Genomic DNA, 23,477 nt, shown 5'->3' with positions numbered 1-23,477 from the left:
GAACTGAGCCATGAGTCGTGGAATGTCCAGCTTGTGTTCAGCTCGTTGCAGGAGCAGGATCTAAGATGAAAACTGCTCCTTCTTCGCCATGCTTTCACTCGCCCTTGGATCAGTCCTTAAAAGATCAGCTAGTCAATAGAGCTTCATAAAGGCAAGGAGATTGATTTAATCATTGCAGGCTACCTTTAGTTATCAGAAAAGTAATAGTCGTATAACCAAAGGAAAGTCAATAGGTTATAAATCACTGACAGGCTATAAAGTCATTACAGGAGCTGATGGGACTGAATGACACAATTAATTGCCTAAGAAAAATCTCCTGGTTGCAGTAAATAAAGTATATTTTTAGCATACTGATACAAGGAGAGTAATCCTTTACATTAACTTTTCTGGAAGATAACTAAGCAACAGCAACAAAAATAGCACCACAAAACTGAATTCCCCTAAAATTTCCAAACAACGTGGAAGATTTTTCCAAGCTGTTACTAAACTTCCTCCTTATAATCTATGTATTAGGCAGGAAAAAAAAAAGGCCTTATAAAGTTATGATTTTTACAAGAACCAAGCTGAATCTCCGTTTTTCACAATGGAAAGAATAGATGGCATCAACATGCCAATAGGAAGTGCAAAAAGCGAGGAGGAAAATAGAGATTCTGCAGGAATTTGGGGAATCTTGCTGCTGGGATTCAGGTATTAGCACTTTTACGTGCTACATGTTGTTGTTACATACGTGTTACAGCATGTTGGGAAAACCACAAAGGATTTGAAGAGCTACCCAAAGAAATTTCCAGCAGTGAGAAATGGCTGACCAAAGGGCTCTGAGTCAAACTGGATGACCTTCCTGGTAGTGTCAGGAACAGCCTCACCATATCATATATAGAAAATAATGTGTTTTCATTTTAAGTATCCTTGATGAGTAAATTGCAAATCCAAAGAGATCTGAACAAACCCGATCATGAGACCATAATCTCTGCCTTCTGCTGCAGGAGCCAATTTTAGCCATCATAGGTGGCTGTTTTTTCACTACAAAAATTATAATGTATTTTCCTTTTCTCTGAGGAGTAATTAAGTGACTCATGGATGAGATCTAGAAAATCGATACTTGTCAGAGGTAAAAACAATGATCAGTGGAACAGGCAAGTTTACCGTAGCTCTGTGATTTTAGTCTTTTTTATATACTTTGCCAACTTTGGAATTGTTCTGGATCTTAACAATCAGCTTATTGTCAGCTGCTAAATATTAATTTCTGCTGCTTAAAAGATCTTTTAAGCTGAAATCACATTGCAAGGTGATGTGAAAGGTAAGTCATTCAGCCTTTTGTGAATTCTAAAGCACATGCTTTTTAATGCAACCAATACTGGCTAGTGTTGCATTTTCCCTTTCGATAGTGTATGATAATGCCTCATACTTGCTGTAAACACAACGTTACCTCGAGAAACCCTGATTACTTTGCAGGTTAGTTCAACTTAAAGTTAGGATTTACAGAGAAACATTTACAGAGAAACAAATCCGCATTAACATGAATGATAACATATGAGGTATTTTAAATGAATAGTAATTAAAATTTAGTAGAATGATAATACGGTAATTAAATATCAATTGTTTGCGCAGGACCACTTATTGAGTTTAATAAGTATGTAAAAGATATTAATCTAGTTGTCATGCAATTACCTCATTGAGGGGGAGTGGGAATATGTGCGTGTGTGTGTGTGTGGGAAGAACTACTCATGAAATGCAAAATTCAGTTTAAAATCTGCATTAAGGTTATGACAGAACTGGGGAAAAAATTCTAGAGAACTCGCTCTTTCTTTCCTCATCTCAAGATACGGGATCTTCGAGTAGATAAAGCAAGGTGAAAGAAGAGGTGTCCAGTGGAAAGAGGGGCTAAACACAACAAACTGTTGCAAATGCAGCACTCTCAAACACCAAAATTTTAAAGGCTATATGGACATATATTATTAGACCTTCATGTAACCAGCTATCAATTAACATTCATACAAATGTCGTTTAACACTTTAAAGAATCATTTGCAGTTTTGCTAGCCATGGGCTACCACTGCATTAAGTGTCTAACGCAGGAGAAGAAAATCTTTGGACAGTTCCATGGGATTTACGTTAATGTACTTTTCTGCAAGGTTATCATGACAATTGTATGTGTACTCATCAACTTCACCTATCCATAAATACAAATAGACACTCTTTGTCCATGTATCATAGCATCATCCAACCTGCCAGATATGAAAACAGGAGACGGGATGCTCCCTGCATTTTTCTTATAAATTATCCATCTTTTCTGTAACAACTTTGGAAGCAGTGCCAAATTTTTATAGCTCAGAGCAGTGATAAAATATTAACTGTAACATACATATTTTTTCACAGCCCTGCTCAGAAAAAAAGCCATATTTTTATGTTCTCCTGTTTACGTAGACATTAGAAGCACAGAAAGGAGGCAGGAAACTTGAGTTACCTTCCCAGCTAGCTGAAGGGGATGGAGATCACCTGCATTATTCCCAGCAGGACTTTGACAAGCCTGTTTGCAAAAACTCAGTGAAAAGGAGATCCCTCGCTTTCCTAGCAGGGCTGTCTTAATGTTTAACCAGCTTTTTTATCCAAAATCCTTGCTGCAAACTAAGCTAATTTCTTCTTTTCCTAAGCCCAACAGGGAGAAAGAGATATTGACTTTTCTACCGAACAAACCCAGCTCATTGAGCCCTGTCTCCGACCCGCTGTTTCTGAATCTTTCATCAGTTTTGGTCCTCCTCAGAGCTCTGATTTCTGCACAACATCCTTACAGAAGAGTGTTTAAAAATGGATGCTGCTGAGCCCACAGCAGCGCCAAATCTTGCCCTGCCCCCAGGCTTCAGAAATAGCAGAGGCATCTCGGAAAACGTTTTGAGCACAAAGAGAAAGGTATGAGAAGAACAGCTTCAAAATAAAGTACAGGGGACGGTGCCTTCTGTGGTGGTTTTCCATTACCTCCCAGCTCTGCTTTTGGATGATCCCTGCTTTAGGAGCAGCAGGGAGCGAATGGGGAGCGAAGAAGTGTTTTCTTCTTTCAGAAAAACTGTTGGACAACCAGAAGCAAAAGAAAAGATGAGCAAAGTCCGGACGAGGGTCTGGAAAAGCACTGTACACAAAATAGAGCCAAGACAGCTTAAAAAGGCAGCAGCTCAGGTGCAATGGCACAGTAGCTCTGCGTTGCTCCTGAGTGAGCTCTCCCTGACTGTCCCCGCGGCCAGACTTCAGCACGTGCATGTTCTGTGCCTTTTTAATTAATTAAAAGGAGAGAATAATTAATGTAGCAACTCTTAATCTAGTTTAGGTCATCAGAGAGAAGGTGGGAGCCAATGCACCTGAAATCAGCTCCTTTGTGCTGCTCTGGTGGTGCAAAGCTGCTGCAGCCCTCCAAAGGGGTAAAGTCGAACAGCCATAGAGACTGCAGAACCCACAGTCCAACTCACAGGAACAACAGAGGTGGAAACCTTTCTAGCACATAAATTGCTCTCTCTAAATATTAGCAGCTTCTGCAGTACTGTAGGCTCCACTATGTTGATGGGTCGCATCATTTTTACAGATCACACCACCAAATATTGGGAAGACTTCCCATGCCATATGTGCATTCTTATCCTGTTTCAAAATGATCAGTTGTTGAGAGAAAAAATACAGAGTTGGGTTTGGGAAAGAAAAAGCAATATGCATTGAAGCTCAAAAGCAGGCTCGCTTTTGAAGTGTCACTTTTCGTTTTTATCACCATTTTATCACCACTAAGGGAAAGTGCTCTGCAGCATACAGAGCACTGCCTTATTCAATAACATGTTAGAAGCAGTCTTTTTAGTGTGGAGATAGAAACAAACAAGGGGAAAGGTAGAGGCAGATGATTAAATGGACTGAAAATCCAGGTTGACACAGTAGTACCAATTGAACAAAACTGGGGTCAAGGGAATGGTACAAGAGCACAAACGAGGGTTTAAATTATCCAGCTTAAATTCCCACTTTTTATAATACACCAGTGGTTTATGTCATTGCATTGCCTTGCTTCCAGAAGACATGTCGGTATTCTACAGATCGTAGAAACATTCCCAACTCCAAATCTGCAGACGAGCATTTCCGAGGTTGCGCAGCAATACAGGGTTATTATACAGCAGTGCAAGCAGGCTCAATCAGCACCAGCACCGAGCCCGAGGCTGTACAAAAGCATCTTGTCGACTCAGACCATTCGGCCAACTCTCTGAAACAATTTCTTGGGAGATGTTATGCTCTAATATCTCCAAACCTACTTAAAAAACTTTTTTTTTTTTTTTCATTTGAAGATCACTGACCTGGTGCATGAAAATATTTTCTCTCCATAGGATGCAGACCTCTTCCCTTCCTGTGACTTTCAAACCAGCACAACTTTGAAGAATTACTGTACATCTTTTCCCACTCCTGAGAGCACCAAGTTCCTTACCCAGGCAGACCCCCTGATGCTTTCAAAACATAAATAAACACTATATACATTAAAATTCTCAATTGCCATTTATACCTGTGTGTGTTTTACAGATTTCCAGCCCACTAGACGTATTTCTTTTTGCCAACCTCTACAAGCAACAGTTTTTGGCTTACAAGATTAAAACGAATAAAAAATGGTTTTTACCCTGTGGTTTTAATTCTGTTCTTTAATTTTGTATCCTTGGCCATTTTGATAAGGCACAAAACCCAGCTTTTTGCTCTGGGTGGGTGCAGAAACCAGGAAGAAGCTGCCTTTGAACATCTGCACACTGAAATCAGCCAGGGAGAGAGAAGATATTACAGACTTTCAACAAACAGACAAACATTTCTAGGTTTGGTGCAGAATGGCAGAAAATTGAACTTCTGAGATGTCTGACGTACACTTAGTTGCAATACTGCAACTTGTAAAGGCTTTTAAGTCATTACATACGCATTTAGGACTCTAATAATACAGAGCTGGATGGGCCAAAGCTTTGCTGGAGGATGGATGCTGCATATGGGGCATCTCCAACCCCTGTTATGTGGTCAGAGTGGGAGAGGAGAAAGGAAGGCTCCACAGTTTGAAGTATTATGCAGTGTTCTGAAGCAGGAGAGTAATTGAGTTACTGGGCTGTGTACGACGTCCTAAGACATTCCCTCTTTGCTTCAGTCCCTTTAAAAGCCACAGGGGACAAAAAAGGCAGGCTTCCCACCGACCTTCAGTGGGAGCTAGATGTGAATAACTTTAGAAAATACAGGTGAAATCCTCCACTGTTATTAAGTTTGATGTAATATGATTTTAATATTTGATTTATGATGGGAAAAGTAATGACACAGTACACTATAACAAGCTATTCTGGCCATGTTATATAGACTTGCTGAATGAGAAAGCGAAATACAACCCCATGTGTCATCAGATGCAAATAGTTACACCAAGAATACTTTTTTAGTTCTAAAAAAGAACTTTTTAGAACTTTTTTAGTTCTAAAAAAGTGTTTTTTTTTTCACATCGCAAAACAATCTTCCTCTTTGCCTCAAATAAAGTTGGTGACAATCATAATTAAATGACCCTAAATCCCCAGCAGACTGTGTGCACTGGTATAAATTCTAAGCCCACTGAGTACAGGTTGAAAACTTTATCTTTTTACGTATAAGTATCTTTACAACTCAGTAAACATGGGTGAAATAAATTATACAAAAGACTGGTGCTAAAAATACTCTGCTGCAGAGATGGCATTTCCAAATGAGTGTTTTTCTGAGGAGATATTACCTCATTCGGATATTTTTCTTGGTCCGAACCTCATCAATCATTGTAATATTTTTTCTCCCCACCTTGATACTGTTTAGCGTGGTAAAATGTTAGGCCATCGATGAAATAACATTAAGGGATGAAACGAGAGACACCTCCATTAAGAACCCGTGAAGTACTTCACAGAGGAGAAGAGGAACAGAGTTTCTGCACGTGGCTGGTTCGGAAAGAACGAACAAATCCTTCCTCACCCAAGACTGCAGCAATACGTAACAAATGCCTTTTCCCCAGCATATTGACCTCAGGCTCTTCAGCAAGCTGCACCTCCAGCAGAGTGCCCAGGCTGCTGGAAGTGCTGCTGTCACAGCGGTTGATGGGACGACGTACCGTCTGGTGGCCAGGCACTGTTCACAAAGCTCTCCAGCATTAACTCAAAGAACGCAAAGAGTGTGACAGGGACCTCGAGCCACTTCAGAGCAAGATGTAGGGAAGAAGGTTATGGGGATGGGCCCCTTAACTCAAAGGTACCTTTACAAGAAAAGACTGTCTTTTAACCTTAAGCCTTTAAAGCTTTTGTGTAATACCCACTGGAGGCCTAAAACACCTGTGTGCAACAGCACTTACATAGCTGCTGCACAGAGAAGCAGGACTTTCCCTGCTCCTTCAGTGAGTGTTGGGCGACAACCATTACCGATAGAAATACAACCCTCTTCACGCCTCTGTGCGCCAAACCTGACAGAGAAGGCCCATGGTTTTGGAATGTAGCTGTGCTTAGACATTCAGAGCAGGAAGCAGTCTCCTCTTCATTTGAACGACACGTATTGTCATTTCCACGATGCTGAACACATCCCTGGATATGTGAATCCAGCTCACTACTTGCACTATTGCTCTAACAACTCAATTCCAAACTGAAGCAGTGACATGAACTATGACGAAAAGTACTGATACTGTCTTTTTTTTCTTCTTTCTTTTGAAACCAAGTACTCGAGCGTGTGACCTCAGAGTCCTGTCATTACTCGAATTGACCTTAGTTAAAACCAGGTAAGTCACGCATCTGGTCACAATGATATAAAAATGGGATGGAAAGGTAGGACTCTGCTAGACTGGCTATTTTGGTGGCAGAGATTTAGGCATGCCGTAAAATCAAGGACAAAAGAGGAACTGTAAAGAGGTGAATTCCAAGGTTGCAAAACGAAGATTTTCAGTAGCATTGAAAGCAAAGCGCTTGAACCCAGTCACTGCCATAGTACATCTGAAAGAACAAGACCACCGGTAACTCACCCAAGCTGTCAGAAGAGAAGACCAGCTGGAAAGACCATTGCCGCTCAAGGCATCACATTAAAAAAATAATAATAATAAAATAAAAAATCTTAGAAACAAACAAACTTCCAGGAAACCAAACTGAAGACTATGTGGACGTTTTCTATTACAGTGCCTGTCCCTCCATAAGTCTCTACCCACACAACTTCTTGCGTAAAAAATTATTGTCAGGGTGCTCTAAAACAGTCAGAACAGCTTCCTGGTGGATCATAACAAAAACAAGCTTCTCAGAAATAAAGTTTGAGTACTTGCAGTGTTTCCTGGTTGGAGTAAACTAATCTGTTTTATTCACATTTACAAAATATGTATCAAGATGTACTCCAAAAATTAAAAGAGGGTCTGATCCTGACTCACTAAGAGCAGAGCCTAAAGCAGCAGATGGACTGTGGCTACAGTACTTCAATATATTAATTATTTAGGCCATTAATTTCCTTTTCACCAAAAACATCTGGCATCTGATGCTCAGGGGGAAAAACAACACGAACCAAGATCAGTGTTAACTACAGGTTCATCTTCTATGAGTACAGGTTACATTCACAGAGAAGCAGAAAAAAGGACAGAAATTTTATTTACTGTTAAAGAGGATGGAATGAGGTACATACTGATCTATATAACGTGCATTAAGCTATTTTGTAAGGGAAGCTCACTGGATATGGTTTTCTAACTGTTCCTCGTAAAACCCGTAGGAAGAATTCTTTTTCCTTCCTCCAGTGCGTGGTGAGGACAGAGCTGTCCAAGTACCCAGTGCTCTGGGGAACCCCAGCATGGGCTCAGAGCATCACCAGTCCCCAGCGGTCTTTTCCCCGAAAGAGATTTCCAAATGCTCCTGCTTCCCTCACAAAGCCAAATGTGTTTCTCGTTAAAGTAGCGCTGCCCGCTCAAATGTAGGCTTTTAAAAACAAACTTTTACAAAGATTACTGCTAAAAGGACGGTGGCAGGAGGAGGTATTTCACACATCAGGGAAGACAAATCCCACCTAATGAGACAGTGAGGTATGGCATAATAGCCTTGAAATTATACATATTTTCCTAGTAACTAATCTCTAATGAAATGCTATTATAAGACAGTAAACCCGGCTATCTTCAGGCTCTGACACAAGGTCTAAGTAACTAGCTTATGGAAGTGAACCGTCCCATGTAAAAAGGAATTAAAGTTTTAGTTATTTAAAGCAGTCCCACGGAGAAACTTTTAAGCCATTTCCAGCCTTTTCTTTTCCTTCTCTCTCCATGTTGCATGGTCCCAAGTCAGAAAGAAAGGAAAGAATAATCCGGTGGAACTACAGAACCGGGGAAAGGCCCCTTTGCTCCAGCTCTTTCTCTCCTTCCATCACCCAACTTCCCAAAATCACATATCAAGATTTTCTGCCCTCTCATATCAAGAGGAGCTTTCCGTAGAGTACATTGGCTTTTTACTTCTCAAATGAAAGTCTGAATTTCAGAGCCAACATGTGTGTTTCCCGCATGTTTTAGTAGCTCATTAGACAGACAAGCCACTGAACAGAGCTTACACTTTAAACCACAAGCTCAGTGAAGGGGACTTGGTGAGTCTGAAATCACAAACAAACTCATTTATAAAACAACTTCCTAAGGACCCACAAGGCATGGAGAAGAAGGCTCACAATGCTTTGACAAAAAAGCAACCATTTCTTTAGACTCCCTTCTCCTTTAACTTTTTATATTACTGTTTATTAAATAACAGAAAACATTCCAGATGAGAACTGTACTTTCAGCCTATCATTTTAGAACAAATTGTCCTCTTTCCATGCTTGCAAACTTTCTAACAGGAACGTAAAAAGTTTCTGAAGTGTTTGTCATTACAGATGAGTTTAATTTTAAGCTGTTCACAAAATGACATAACCTCACCAGCCTGCAAAATAAAGGACTATTACTGTAACAAGGTAGATTTTGCCCCAACAAGATTTCAAAAGTTAGATTTTTCTCTTTGTAAGAAAATACTACAGAAAACCCAAAGCTTCACTCCAGCTAAACACTTGCCCCACATTGCTGTTAGCCTGAACAAAGACAGATTTTGTTAGTTTCCTACCTGGACATATTTTACTTTTAAGTAAATTGCTATTCAACTGTTAGTGACAAATTGAAAGAACATGAAGTGGATGACGATGTGCTTCTGATAGAAAGCAGAAGATATAAGGGAGGACTTTAAAGCACATTACTTCTGCAGTAGTAGCCTTGAAAATCTCGGATTTGTAACACAAGAACTGCCAGCTAGGTTACTCCTCACCAGAAACCTGACGTAATCAGAATTCAGTTTAATTGGGATGAAGACAACTCTCCAACAATTTACTGTACAGCAATAAAATAGTCAACAATGCTGCACTAATCAAACTACGAGGCAGCTCTCATTAGATGGCTATCTCTGCATGAATAATGCTCTATTACATGTTTAGGTTTAATTAAATGTAATACATAAAAATTTCTTGTAATGAATATAGGTATCCATATGCCTCTACTATACTTGACTTCAATAATTCATCCATTTTTCTCACATCCGCTCATAAGGACAATTTATCATGTTGTCAGCTTACTAACAGAAGTCACCTGGGGGAAAAGTTTCTGATGATAAATCCAAGGCTGATTAGGATTATAATGCTCTCACCTTAGATACTCACTGCTTTTGTAAACTTGCATCAAACGCAACAGTTCTGAGTGGATAACTACATTAAGTAAAACAAAGGATATACTGACATGACGGGAGGATTTTAGGAGGATTTAGCCTTGGATTCCCCGACTTCCTATATCATTAAGATCTCACTGCCTGACCGAAATCTTACCACCTTTCTTTCAACCCTCTCCCCAAAAAATGTCTTGTTCCTTCTATTTATTTCTGGGGGAACAGCCCGTGCCAACGGATGCCACACATTTTTAACTCTCCGGGCATTGGGAGACAGCTGTGCATGGGTTGGATTATCACCTGCAGACAGACAGAGGGACTGTGCTACTCTCAAACTTGAGGTTGGAAACTTGAGCTTAAACTCTCCAAAAGAGTACTTTTCCTTTTGGCAGGAGTGCCCTGTTGGTGTGGTTTGTTTTGTGTATTATTTTTTTTTTAACCTAAATTCCTGTACTCATCATGTTTAGTAAACCGTCTCCCTGCTTTTTCCACGAGCCCAGCTGCAGACACAGGTCCGACCTGCGCAGCTCTCACCCCTACCTGCCTGCTGCAAAACAAGAACTGCGCTTCTACACTCCTCCTCCACGTGCCGGCATTTGCAGTCCTGTTTTCTCTCAGTAAGTAGATTATATCCAATATTTATAAAAAGATTAAGCTAATCTGACATTTAATTAATGGAAACAGCAATGTTTGACTTTTTATTTTAATAAGCGACACCCTTTGTTCGCACAGAAATCATTACTAGTGGTATGAGAGAAAGAAAGAAAGAAAGAAAGAAAGAAAGAAAGAAAGAAAGAAAGAAGCCAGAAAGATTTAACAAAAGGTTCCGTTAAATTAGAGAGCAATAAACAAACACAGCCAATTTATGCATCAGAGTCATTAAATGTGTATCCTCTCCAACACTTTCTTCACAGATAGCACTTAGGTCTGCTACAATTGATCTGTGGGGAGCAGTTACCTTAATTATAAAATGAAACACCTCTGCTAATGCAGTCTCGGAGCCTTGTTAGTTTACACCCCAGACATGTGGCTCCGAATGGGCTCCAAATGCTAATGCCAGGGAAGGCGAGCATTGTCAGCCTCCGATGCGCCGTGCTTGGCAGGCCATGACTGCGCCCTCCATGAGGCACCCCTGCTTCTTTCTCCCTCTTGCCCTTGGGGTGGAGATAAAATGCAAGAAGTCTTTGGTCCGGCTCAGCGTGCACTTCTGAATAGTTCATTCATGGGCAGCCATTTGTACGAGAAGTCTTTTTATCTGATTATCTGCCCTCATTGTTAGGGCTTGTGCCTAGATGTGATGAGCCTTGCAGGAAAAATTAAAGAAGATGTAAACAGTAAATGCAGACATTTTGCAACATAGCTAAAAATAAATTGCACTACAGGCAATTATGCAAGTTTTACTGGATACATTAAAAAGACATTAAATGCACAGCTGTTTTAAGTGTCTTTTAAGCTGATAAATTAACTGTCTAATAAATTGTAAGATTTGTCAGCTAATAATGCTATTTTATCTGCTTTAACATATGCCTTCCTAGTTCATGAAGCATTATTGTAAGTGCCAAAAGGAGATAATGTGCATTTTACAGTGTTATGTCTTAAGTGGAATGGATCATTGGCCATGAAGAAGTGTGTTAATAAATCTCCTAGGCTTTGTTAATTGCACTCAATGAAGTGTCACTGTTAAAACACAAAAGATGTGATAGAGAAAGCTGAACATAATGTCTTTCAGTTTTACAATTAACAGTTCACTAGGCAAATCGACCAAAAAGACCATAATTTGTTGAAGCCTTATTAACTTACATTTTCCTAGTCAAGGTCATAATTGTGAATGGCTTAAAGCTATCTTTTAATGCTCATCAAGAAGAGTAACCTTGCTGGAGAGAATGAACTTTGCAGCCTCCCCGTAGCACTCAGCACCCGCTTTGCAGGTAGCAGACAAACAAAGCTGAACTTCCTCACGCCGCAGTCTCTCCCAGTCACTCAGTACCAGAAAACACCGCTCCAAAGGAGGGAAGCGGGACTTTCAACACCACCCTTTCTCTACAGTAAATAACAAAGTGCAAAAAACGGAAACAAAATTTTGGAAGAGCTGTATAGCCTGCCGTAGCTAGCACACTACAGATAGAGGACCACGCTGATTTAATTGGAAGAATTATTCATAAAGACTTGAGGGTTTGGTTTCTTTCACTCTCGCCTGGAAACTGAACTCTAAGCAGAAGAGGAAACATATATAATCCATCAGATTTAGCAAACAACTATCAAAATCAAATACAATCACTAAGTACTCATCCCAAAGAATATCTATTTCCATATTTTTTTATTAAATATTGATTATCAACCATACTAACACTTCAAAACATCTCATCAGATTAGCACCACTGTGCTTTGTGGCAAAAATATTTCCACTTAAGACCATTTTGTGATAATGCAAAGTATTTTCTTCAGCAGGGTAATCAGAGTAAATACCAATAATGTTGAATTGGCACACATGAATACAGATACATGATTGCCATCTCGCTAATCCTCATGAAGTAATGAGAGCGCGATAGAAGAATAATGACCAAGTACTACTTTAAGTCAGTCATTTCTTCCTAAAAAAGCCTCGAAGTGCAGAATACAATGATTTCACAAAAATTGTCATATATTTAAATCTCAGACTACAAATGCTATTGCTTGCCATTAATATGACTGTTACATCGTGCTGCACTACTTTAAATAAGCTCAGCACTGGCTGTTTGATTTGCCTGATAGCAATTGTAATACTCTTCTGTGACACATATGAGATGTTAGAATGCATACATAATACGTATTAATAAATCATTCCGCAAGTTTTAAAAATAACACGATGCACCCAGCTTTGCCACTGAGAGGTTACGGGCTGCCACCCTGACCAACACAGTCCATCAGAGCACCTTTCATAAAGTCTGGCAGAGCACTGACTGGACAGAGGATGCTCCCGATACCAGGATAGCCCTCACCTATAGGTGCAGAAAGAAGGCAGAAGGCTACTGAACGAACAGCAGCATTCAATAACACCTGCCATCAGTGAGGAGACAGTGCAGTTTGGGATAATTCTGAAAGAATGTACATGGCACAAGACCTACAGAAAAAAGTTACTATGAAAAAATGAAAACTTCCTTTCCTGTTAGAGACAAGATTGTTTAAGCAATCAGCAGCGTTCAGGTGAATACTGCAGAATAGCTGCAGAAAATGACTATTTCCAACTAATACCTGTGAACATGCACCCTAGAAACCTCTCTTAAGGGATAAACTCATCCATCCAGAAAAGGAAAAATGAATATGTCATTCATGACCAAGCAAAGCAAACCATGGTTCACATTCTATAGCTGAAATACTTAAAAGCTTAAAAAAAATTAAAAATTACCATCATCAATAACTCTGCATGGTGCATACATTTTCTATTAATTGATAGACTTGGTGCAATAATCTGACTAAAAATTAATTGAAAACAGTATCTGGTATAAATATATATGTGCATGTGTGTGCGTGCACATGTAGAGTGAAGTGTAAAGCTATATATATAAATAAACACGCATTTCCACAGCAGTATTACCCGATAGCTGACAAAAGCAATTTCAAGAGATCATATTGAAACCACTGACACCAAGATAACACAAAATAGCTGAAACACTGTGTTTTCTAAACAAAAAGATTTATGTTTTTACAGGAACAGTTCAGCTACACAAAGAGTAAAAGCTGAAGAGAGCCATCCTGGGAAGCTGGGAAACCTTTACCACCTTGTGCGTTGCACCCTTAGAGCTGCCTCACTTCCTTCTTCATGTGTTCAAGACCTGTTCAAGCTCAGGGACACATGCAGCGCTGTGGAAGCAATCTGCAAAACAAGTGATGTCAAGGCTCAGTCTTGCTGCAGGGGTTCCTGCCCTCTAATCTTGGGTTTGCTCCAGCAGGAACAGCCAGCGAGCTGCTGTCCTAGCAACTAGGTGCACGTAACTCCCATAGCTCTTAGAAATCGCTTCCTTGTGATTTAAAAAACCATAAATATGAAGTCTGGTATTTGTGTGCTATTTCTAGAAACATAATTAGCAAAAAAACCCAACAAACAACAGTTTTATGTCATCTGTACATTACACAGGCATATACCTATCACACAGAGCCCAAAGAAATGCAAGCTTTCCGCAGTCTGAGACTTCATACTCTTTGTTTTAAACAATCTAATTGGACTGCAAAAGCAGATATCTTCAGAGTGAAATTCAGTCCCCTTTTGAGATAATGTATTTATACTTTATGATGATTCAGTTTAATGAAGAAGAGCCTATTGCTATTCATAGACTGTTAGCCTGACACCAGATAACACAGCTGGTTTTTGCCGTGGTAAACTGAGACCCCTTTAAACCTCAAATACAAACTGAAGCTCTGAGTATTACAATTGGAAGTCCTCAGTCCCCTGTATTGAACCAAGCCCCCAAAATTGGGCTTTCAAAAGACATACAGCACAAGTTTTGTGGAACTCAGCTAACCAGTCTGCTAGCAAATGTGTAATAATTCAATCCCCGACTCCTAAATGCTTATCTCGAGTGCGTGATTTCCTGGGATGACAATAAATTACCATTCTTTAGGTCAAAAGAAGGTCATGCGACTAGAACTATTTTCTGGGCCAGTAGCACAGTACAGTAAAAAAGGTGCTGGAAACTACATTTGAGTGCAAACATCGCTGCGAGCGCTTGGGAAGGAAGCTGGCTCCAGCCCTCAGAGACGTTTGTGCAAGAGCACACAAAGCGAGCTTCAAGGTGTTCTCCTTGCCTTTTTTATTTTTTCTTTAAGTTGGCTTCAAAAGTTCTTAAGTGGTTCTCAAATCACCTTGGATTTAATTTCTCTAAGCCACATTTAAAGAGAATTACCATCTGTCACAGTTGGTTAATCAGAATCAGCGTACTACAACTCATTCAGTTTTTATTAAAGAAAATAACCCCTCAGTTACTAGATTCTCTGGGAGCTTTCCAGTGAAGACACAAGCCATGCTTCTCCTTCACGAATTACCGGTGCCACTCACAAAAGTTAACTAACCTACAAACAAGCACACGGATGTGGGTTTGTGCAAGTTGCCACTGCTGTTTCTCATCAATTTTATTTCCATATGCCTATACCCCTGGTTTGGTTTTTATTTACTTGGTCTCTTGTGAAGCTTAGAAAACTTCAACATAAGATTCGGGTAAATGCCCCCTCCCACCCAATAAAGATAGAGCGTAGTCACCATAAAAATATTCGGATTGTAAAAATAAGTGCTCTGCTAGTGTCGGCTTAGGAACAAAACACTCAAGCAAAATCACATAAAAAGAAAATAAAAATTGCGCGCTCCCGGATTAGCACACACAATTCCAGAGAAACCTGAGCGTTGACTTAACCAAGCATGGCTAAACCTGGAACACTAGCAAGAAAAGAGATTGCAATTTTCTCGAAACTGTGAACAAAAGGTCTGAATGCCGGCAAAAAGCAATGAATCCTCCTCATTCACCGAAACCAACTAAGTGGTAACAAATTGTGAGTTTCCAGTTGGAGACAATTGGCCAGGAATAATTATGCAAGATGCTAAAGGCTGATTTAACTCTTTCTTCCACCCATTTTGCAGGGCGTCAGAAGGGAGAGCTATAATAAGCGTTGCATGCTGGGACCTACGCCGCATTACAACCAATTTACTTTCTCACAGAGAAGTTCATCCTGCTGAGAGAGCAGGTTTCCATAGATAAAAGATGGGATCTCAAAACAAATTAAGGCTATGTGAAGCATGCCTGCATTTTACTGCAGTAAATTCTGCAGAGCTTGCCTGTTGGCTGGGGTAAGCTGCTATGACTTAAGCAGATACCAATCTGAGATATATTAAATAAATGAAAAAGCTGAAGTTCCTTAACCAAGCTCAGTATATTGGAAGTAACAATAGTGGATGTAGCCTTTTCTTCCTCTAACGTTTCAATCCTTCATTATTTAATAACAACTTTGGGGACAATTTAGTTGGTAGGGAGAAGAATGGATAAAAAAAGAAAAAGTGCTATTTTCCTTTGATGTGACAAAGGATGTTTCTAAAATCTTTTGTTACAGATCATTATATTAGAGCAGCAGGGGGTATTCTACAAGTGTTTTGAGATACTGTTGGATTTCACATTTAAAACGTTGCGTTATCGGTTTCTAATAAACATTTACCAGGGAGAAGAGATAACAAGAATTTTTTAAGGACTGTATTTTCTGAGTCATTTTGTTTGCGAGAGGATTGTTTTGCATGCATCTGTTTGAAAGCACTTTTTGTTTTGATCCATCCTTCTCAGCCGTGCAGATAGGAACAAATGCTGAAATTATTTGCAAATGAGAATCATCATCTCCACACACAGCAACCGTAGAGCAGGCAGAAAAGAAACTGCTAATCCTGACAGAAATTGCTCAACACAGGCATGTAATTAAATTTCTCACTGAAAGGAAAAACAAAAAAAAAGAATACTGTTTGAAACATGAGGTACCTGAGATTAAAATTTTGTCCAAAAGCTACATGAAGTCAGACCACTAAACTATTTTCCGTTTCATGGCATTGGAATGGATTTAGGACTGCAGGTTTCTAAAGAACTTGCTTTATTTTTTCTTTCCCTCCCAGAAGAGTGGTCACTGCCCTCAACATAACTCAGGCACGTGCTTCTCTCTCAGCCATGGCCAGCCCCACTCACCCATGGCATTTTGGCCAAGTTTTTGCAAGATGGGCACAAACGTGCCCATCAAAAAGCACAGAGACGTGGTCCGTGAGGAGATAATTTTATCACCTTTTGCCTCACCACTGCGCGCTGCCCATCACAGAAGCACCCAGCAAGGAGGATTTTAAAATATTTTATAAATCAGTCATCGGTGCTTCGTTACACCGAGTTATTTACCAGTAGCATACAGCAAAGGATACAATGCTGTAGATATCAAAACACAAATGTCTCAAATAATAAGCTAAAATGCCCGGAGGGGCAAAACTTGGTTAGAGCAACACCCTACAGCTCCTACCTGCGCACCTGAAAGCCCACATCTTCCACACCATACCTCTGGAAACATTACTTTCTTATCACCCTGCAGCACATCAGAAGGTTTTATTCACACCTTCAATTCATGTTGGTGATTTATTAGGAGATGTGCTGAAATGCACTTGCCAAGGGAGGATGGTGAGTACTCTTTTTCCTGATTACGGCCCAATCTTTAACAGCTCAGGAAACATTTTCCTCATTCCTTTAATACACGTTTGAAGGATAAACAACCCAAAGGAGGGAAATCAGTCAGACGGAAAAAAAAAAAAAAAAAGGGTTGTGCAGGTTTCCGTCAGATTAAATATATATTTTGGTAGCAAATAAAACAGACTGCAAGAATCACCCAAAGATGGATGCACATATTTGGGGGAGATTTGGCTATCAATCTGCTGAGGACACAGGGCAAGCAACGTCTCAGCAGCCTCCTCACTACGCTCCACAATATGTATTTGCACATTCTACGTGGTTATAAATAAAAGAAGGGATTTGCTATTATTTTAAGTAAAATAAAGCGGAACAAATTGTTGATGTTGATATAGTCTCACGGTAGCTTAGCAAGGTCTTTTTTCAGAGCACCGCTGTGAGATTTAGGAGCACTGCCCTGGCAGGTGTGTGTGTGGGGAAGCGAAGCCTGGCTGCCCACAGGGAGGTGTCTGTGGATGCAGGATGGGATGGGAAGTCTCAGAGACGGGCAAATGTTGTTGCAACTCTGGGGACACCGTTCTCGGGGGCCAGAGCTAAGGGAAAGGCAGACTCCAGTCCCCCTTCTCTTTCCCAAGCTACAGACCGAGCATTTACACACATACGCACGCAAAAAAAAAAAAAAAAAAGAAAAAGCTTCAACACACCATTCACCAAACTTTCCTGGGAATTTTATTTATTAATAGACATTAGAAACAGTACTGCAAAATCTAAACCAATCTTTTTATTGGCCCTAACCACTCCTGAACACCTCCTGCAGAATTTATATCCTCCACTCTCCATGCATCTTGCCACAAAACCAAAGCTGCTTCAAGAAGGCTGCCCCAGCTGGACCAGCAGATCTACCCTGTCATCCTCTTCTGAGTTTCTATCTAGGTCTAACATCTTTTGAAGCCAATAGCATTTTGATCTAGGAGGTAAAGGACTGCAGATATTAGCATCATCTTTTCTTTTACGCTAATTAAAAATAATAACCAAGTGGAACCTTCATGCAGGCTGTTTAAAAAACAGTGGTGGGGGTTTCACGTGGGATTTCTGATGCCTTGTTCACTCCATCAAAGGCGGAAGATTTCTGGTACAACTCCAGGAGCAAGGATCCGTGCCAAATCATCTGCTTAATTGCAACCTCCACGAGAACTTTACATTCTCGGAGCGCAAAAGCATTTTATAACATTACAAAGCCTTACCTACTTAATGCAGCTCGCATAATCCTGGCAAACTTGGCTCAAACCCTCCATCATCCTCCACGAGCAGCAGCAGCGTGCTTAAAAATAAGAGCTCAGGTGTAAACAACAGCTTAACCTGGAGGCCTGTTCGATTGGTCCTTTTGCCTCACTCGCCCAAGATAAATCCCCTAAATAGACCATTTCGGAGGGTTAACCTCACTCTTGCTACCTTCTGAGGGAATTTCAGCCCCAAAGTGTTTATAAGCTTAAAAAACAGAAGGCAAACAAGCCTAACATTCAGAACAGAGCTCGTAGCAAGCAGTGGGATTTACCACGGGTATTAAGAAGATTGTGGTGCACACATGCTAACGCCGCAGCACGCAGCAGCCCCGCTATTCCCATCACAGCTACATCGGGCATCACAGAACGAGCACGCTGCTTCTGGAAACTGCACCCCGCTTTGTTCCCTTTTCAGTGGCCATTTTGCAAGAATTGAAATTTTCCAAACACGGAGAGGGGTCTCTTCTGTGCTAGGCTGACATCTCAGTGTCAGAGACGAAGCCCCTCTCCCCAAATGGTGGCAGGGTGCCAGCTGGAGCCCTGGGCCCGACAACATATTTTTGCAGATTATGCAAAACTGGCAACGTTTAGCTATAGAGGAACATCACAGCTGCTCTCCATACCCTGTCAACCCCAGTCACGAACTTGCAACAGGTTCCATTTAGTAAGAGCCTAAATGGCTCCAAAAGTGGTGTTTTGTAGGCAGCACGTGGCACACAAGTACCATGGGGATGAAGGCTGAACAGCCTCTGAGGACAGCCCCACCTCTACCAGCCAACAGAGATATCGCAAGCTTCTGGGAAGCAGCCAGCACAGAAAACTAATTTTTGTTACATTGGGTGTTTGCACCAGATTTGCTTCTTGATGAATTATACCAAAAAACAAACAAAAAAAAACACAGAATAAGTATCAGACAAGTTTATTTCATTCACATGTGTGCAAGAGGATTGCCTAAGACACAGATGTCTCCTGCTTCCAGCAGAGGCTGAAGTCAAGAAGTCCTTTGACCACCTATTAGTGGGGAAGCCTATTAACAGGCAGAGACTCTTAATAATGCACATTTGAAATGATATTTTAATATTAAAACAGGCGAGAGTATTGCATTTGGTAGTGCACAAAATATTACAATGCTCCAGTCATCCACAGCCTGTACTCTTTGCTTTGTGGCCCATTTTGGATGTGCATGCCTTGGCATAGTGCTCAAACAGTATTTTTGTCCATCAGTGAGATGCTAATCTTCTTATTAACATATTACTCCTAATATCAAAAGATAATGATGTTTCTAACATATCTAAATGTCCACACGGGAAAAATTACATGTGAAAAACTTGAATATTGAGCCCATAAATAAAATTAAACATGACGTCTTTTATTGCATTACAGACGAAATGGTGGTGATGCTGAATGTTTAGGTGTGTTTGAAGGCACCAGGATCCCATCATAACAACTAGCATTGAAAATCTCAAGGTATATCCAAACACTCCTTAAAATAAAAAGAAGCAAACTGTTTCTGATCCAGCTGAACCTGTTTCCTATTTTAACTTTGACCCTGTATAAAGCCTGCAGACCTTCCCAGACAAAGAATGATGATAGTCCCCACACGATACTGAAAGAAAAAAATCATGTAAAAAGTGGAGATAGAATTCAGGTGGTAGGCTCAGTTTGTTAAATCACTGCATTATGAATTTATGTAAACAGACACGCAGGCCCCAGGAGGTGCAGCAAGCAAAAACGTGTTTTCCTGATAAAAGCGTAACCTCCTGATTTGTCTTTCCTTAAATATTTCCGATCCAATGTGATCTATGGCACCTGCATAGCCCAGGTAGCATAGATAGGCACCGAGTCCATATTGCAAAACACGTTACACAAAGTTGTACAAGGCATAATTTTACCTAACCTGGTTAATAATTTTACTTGTTCACACTGGAGAAACTTAACAAGCAGATGAGCCGTTACCACACATCCACAGCTGTATGGTAGTAGCTACATGTCCTGACATTATTTACACAAACCTACGGTTGTCACTGCACTAACAAAACTGGTGCCAGCCCCTGCTGCCATCCTGCACACCCATCCTGCCGACATGGCCCAGGCTCCGGGCCCCCTTTTTTGTTGTTGTTGTCCGTTCGTGTCATTTCTAGACTCCTGTTGTCCATTCGTGTCATTTCTAGCGAAGGAAAAGACAGTGTGGCTAAGATTACTGGACCGAAGCAAACCTCCATAGATCTTTTCTCCTTTTTTTCTTTACTTTCTACCAAGAAACCTTTAAAAAAAAAAAAAAAAGCTATTGAAAGACTGGAAAGTGTTGAAGGACTAAAGCTTTGTGGTAGAACTTCTTCCAGCAAACTCCAGAACAAGGACAATCAGAGCTTCCTCTATTTTACAGCTCTAGGTAAGTCCAGAAAAACCTACAGCCCCTTCAAATGATTAAAGCAATGATTATATCTCAAGTAAGTTTATTTTGGCATTGATTGTTCACGCCATACAGTAGCTAATGGTTGCTCAAGTAACAGCTGATGGATGTACCTGAAGTCAGGACAAACACAGCTCACCAGGGACAAGCTCTGCTAACATGATGCAGGCCAAGGTTGGCGCTTACAGCAGCATCTATGCAGAGGAACCCCACATACTTTTGAAGATACCTTTTAATTACCATTGGGGTTTGATCATACTATTAATAATACGCCTAGGATGAGCTTGGTGGTACAAAGAAATGGACCTGTATCCATCCGTGCATTTCAGCTGTGTTTTGTTGAGTGACAGGTGCATCAAAGCCCAATCAACAGAGTCAGCATTGGCTTTAAATGCCAGAAATGTAATAGTGAAGTTAAACTCCTGCGGCTCTTCAAAGGTGTTCAGACGGAGCAGACATCGTGGATGTGAAAGGAAGCAATACGCTGGGGGGGGCTGTGCAAAGATTGGGTTTCACTCGCAAATTTGCAGGATTATTGATGTCTTCATCTTCGTGTACTTAAGGCAGAAGGTTGCCAACAACTGTATTTGATGGGCAAGGGAAATAATGAATTTCCTATCACAGACAGACATTATTTCTTGGATCTAATCTTCACTGATATTGGCAAAGAATTTTCATAGCCTCTTCATCTACTCATATTGAAGTCAGTTTTAAAATAATACAAAAAGATTTATTTTTATTAGAAGCTGCAAGGCAGGTTGTCAGCTCCAGTTTGCCCAGTGCTTGGGCAGTGATGGACACCCAGGAAAGGTGGAGCTCGGAGCCAAACCTCAGCAACCGTATTCCACGCAGATGTCAAATACCTCCTCCTACGAGGCAAAGAAACATGCAAGGCTAGAAGTCCTGCACTAAATAAACTTGTCACGTCAACAACAGTGAGCACGAAGCGCTAACATGGCTACTGCACACATACGCAGTGTGGTGTGGAGGACGTCTCAGTGCAATCACTTTCAAAACGCTGCATAGAGCTGATAAGCAAATGGATTTTCTGATTTTTCAGGAAACTGAAAGCTCCTGCAAGAGAATGGGAAGGGTTAATGCTTGTTTCTGCTCAGATGTGTTACAAAAGCATTCGAAGCGACTGTTGCATGAAAGGAATGGAGGTGGTCTTTTTTTTTTTTTTTATTGAGAGCTGTTAAAACTAAAAATTCCCATATACTCTCACTTCCCTTTAGAGGTCTGCTGGGGTTGGCTTATTCCTCTGCTTTGATATGCAAATGGGCAGCTTGCTTTCCTGCGGGGGACACTGGAAGGCGTCCAAGGAACACAGAGGAGATGTCCTGTCAGGAGAGCAGCCCGGCTGCCTCCACTGCTCCTCGGGCAGCGCTGAGAGCCAAGTTTGTGTTTTGGCTTAAAAATAAGATACCTTTGTTAATAGTTTTTCCTTCCAATATAAATGTTTATATATTTACCCTGCTAGTCATCTCTGCTGGCCAATAGCAGGAAAACAACAGTTTAGCTGTTCCTTTTCGGGCGGTGTGTTACTAAACTTACATTCCTCTTTTGAAGATACTATTTATGCTGCTCTTGGTTTATTTCAGAGAATACTGGTCATTTAAGTAGCATTTAAACTGTCCAAGTGCAATGAAGAGCTACGTTTTTAAGAGGTGATGAGTTTATTTCTCCTGGGTAGTTCTCATTAATTGTGTATCTGGCCCATTTTGTGGGGAAGATACAAAGAACATTTTATTTTTCATTTCCTTGTCCCTTTCAGCTCCAGCCTTTCTTTCTTTTTTTTCCCCTGCCTTTTCTTTTCACTGACATAATGGAGTACCCATAAAAAAAGATTAAATGGTACCATAAAGTTTTATTAATGCCTTACATCATTGATATCTTCTCTGTATTGATAGTTCCACTTCCATTATTGCTACTTAGGCATTTAATTAGTGATTCATACAGTATGTTGTAAACTACAGTATTAGCGTTAACCATCTATATAAAAGCCCCCATTATGTAAAAACTCTTCCCAATATTGTAATTGGAGTACAGTTATCCACTTTAACTGACTTGAATTAGATTATTATAGATTAATTTATAAAAAGTTACTTGTAAAGGACATCGAAGATCATGGAATATTAAGAGTGGAACTTCATTACAATAAAATCGACTTCAAGAACAATGCCACTGTCTGAGTTTTATATAAATCCATTACGATCGTCTTGTAATATGAAAAATAACTGTTTTGTCTGGCTATTCAGTGATACTTAGGATGGAAAGACAGACTTTAAAAAAGGAAGCGTGTGGAATTAAAGGGAGGATGCACACTTAAATCCTGCATAAAGTAGCAGAGAGAAACTTTGCTCTTTGCAGAGGGAACTTGGGTAGTGGTATAAAATATAACAGATGTCCAACATGCAAGAAGTGCATAGAAAGCCATGTTATTTGGAGGATGAAAGCTAAATGCTACAATCACTTAAGGTTAATATGAACTTCAAGTAAAAAGGAGTTATTCCATTTTTTACCACAGTAATCAAGAACAGAGCTTAGACCAGCTCCTCAAAAAAAGTTGTTCAAAATGTTATCTGCTTTCTCTCTCCTATCACCACCTACATTGTTCCACTTGACTCATAAAATGACACATCCTGAAGCACAACTTTGCAGACCTGGCAAAGTTGCATCAAGCAAAGGCAACACTGAGCTTGGGCCACAGTTTGGCCCCCATGCAATGGAAGAAATCGTAAAGCTGCTGTGGATGAGCTCTTCTCACGTGTAAACCCAACCTGCCATTGTGCTACTTCTAGGAACCACCAGGCCGCAGCAGCTCTTCCTACGCCCCAGCTCCTTACTCTGCTGTCTTTGCCAGAGCCAGGAGAGCAAGAGGGGAACAGCCACCCATCTGCTTTTCGCTGCTGAGGGATCCCTCTTAGCAAGGACGTTCTCAGAAAATC

This window comes from Cygnus atratus, chromosome 13 (assembly GCF_013377495.2).
Source record: "Cygnus atratus isolate AKBS03 ecotype Queensland, Australia chromosome 13, CAtr_DNAZoo_HiC_assembly, whole genome shotgun sequence".
Taxonomy (NCBI): domain Eukaryota; kingdom Metazoa; phylum Chordata; class Aves; order Anseriformes; family Anatidae; genus Cygnus; species Cygnus atratus.
This window is presented reverse-complemented; position numbering follows the sequence as displayed.